This window comes from Thermobia domestica, unplaced genomic scaffold, assembly GCF_964235325.1.
Source record: "Thermobia domestica unplaced genomic scaffold, izTheDome1.hap1.1 HAP1_SCAFFOLD_2056, whole genome shotgun sequence".
In the NCBI taxonomy this organism is placed as follows: domain Eukaryota; kingdom Metazoa; phylum Arthropoda; class Insecta; order Zygentoma; family Lepismatidae; genus Thermobia; species Thermobia domestica.
This window is the reverse complement of record NW_027657760.1, coordinates 10,081-11,901: the sequence shown is the minus strand read 5'-3', so window position 1 is coordinate 11,901 and position 1,821 is coordinate 10,081. Positions and strand designations below refer to the sequence as shown.

At 39.0% G+C, this 1,821-nt stretch overlaps 1 non-coding gene across 1 annotated transcript; it reads left to right on the top strand.

Moving 5' to 3' along the window:
• The first annotated feature begins 485 nt into the window (after nt 1-485).
• On the top strand, nt 486-604 carry LOC145678205 (5S ribosomal RNA). Its single transcript, XR_014130303.1, has one exon. It is a non-coding gene; the product is annotated as a 5S ribosomal RNA (ribosomal RNA).
• Nucleotides 605-1,821: the final 1,217 nt, after the last annotated feature.

Genomic DNA, 1,821 nt, shown 5'->3' with positions numbered 1-1,821 from the left:
ATTTGCATCCCTGCAGTAAATAATTCTTATCGATAATAGTTAAAATGTATATTACATTTTAGTGCTTCACGACTGAATGATCATCTGCCTTACGTTATCTCGCAGCTGAAGAGGATGCTACACTGAAAACTACCTTGCGTTATAAAGGGTAAGTGAAACATATCTTAAAAATATCTTTCATACATTTCATTGTGTACATTAAAGAATGTAAGTTTGCCTTTTTCCTGTAATCAATACTTAATAAAGGATTTATTTTTATTTATTTATATACAATTTCATACGTGGTTCGTGATAGTAAACTCGATAGGACATAGTGGCACTATGAACATCCGAATCACTCATCATTCGAACATTCAAATATTTATTCGAATATTAGTATATTCCAAGTAATGTTAACGACGTTAATATGCTTGCCTTTATAGTTAATAATGTCAATTCTTACTTAAAACATACTTCCTTAACAGGACATTGAAGAAAAGGTAGTTGCCAACGGCCATACCATGCTGAATATACCGGTTCTCGTCCGATCACCGAAGTCAAGCAGCATCGGGCCTGGTCAGTACTTGGATGGGTGACCGCCTGGGAACACCAGGTGCTGTTGGCATCTCTTTTTCAAATTTCATTATCCTTCAAGTACGAAAATACTAGAAACATTAATTTTATAGTACTTTCAAGAGATAATTTATCAACATTATTTCATAGCGATTAATCGATATTCTAAGCGTTATACCCACTATTTCTTACACTAACAGCCTGTTTATTTGCACGGCACATTAAAATAACCTGATTTCCGATCCGTGTGCACCTACTACTATACTTAACACGGAATGTATTACCACTTTTTAAAAGTAAATTATTATGACTAAGTGTAGATCTCCGGCGAGTAAATGCCTTTCGTATACAAGCACGACACATCTCCGCTATGTGCTTTACTTTTTTACTAACAGCATATAGAAATTGGATTTCAAGGTGTTTCTACATAACAGAATGAAGCAAATTTCGTGATTTAACTCTTTCGAATAATGTGTTGGTCCTGACAAGGACCGTTTGAAATGAAAAATCTTGAAGAAGATTTTTACTTAGAGCTTGTGTACTTGGTAACAGCCTTCGTACCCTCACTTACAGCGTGCTTGGCAAGTTCACCAGGCAAAAGAAGGCGCACAGCTGTTTGGATTTCCCGGCTGGTGATAGTTGACCGCTTATTGTAATGGGCCAAACGAGAAGCTTCAGCAGCAATACGCTCGAAGATGTCATTAACAAAGCTGTTCATGATACTCATAGCTTTGCTAGATATGCCAGTGTCAGGATGCACTTGCTTCAAAACTTTGTAGATGTAAATGGCATAGCTCTCCTTCCTCCTCCTCTTCTTCTTCTTATCTCCCTTGGAGATATTCTTTTGGGCTTTACCAGCCTTCTTTGCAGCCTTTCCGCTAGTTTTTGGTGGCATGATGACTCACTCGTTCAGCAAAATTAGATGTGTCCGCCGATTTATCGACTTCATTTAAATTACAGTACGTGTTTCAATTCGCGCCAACTGCCTTGCTTTTCATTTGATGCACTCGGGTGCACGCTTGAAGTAGTAACAAAACTGACTTGATTCATGGGAGGCCGCAATTTTTCCTTCATCTTATTACGAAAGAATATTGAACAATGTCTGGTCGCGGCAAAGGTGGAAAAGTCAAGGGAAAGAGCAAGTCCCGCTCCAGCAGGGCTGGCCTTCAATTCCCAGTAGGCAGAATCCATCGTCTTTTGCGAAAGGGTAACTATGCCGAACGAGTTGGTGCTGGCGCTCCCGTGTATTTGGCTGCAGTCATGGAATAC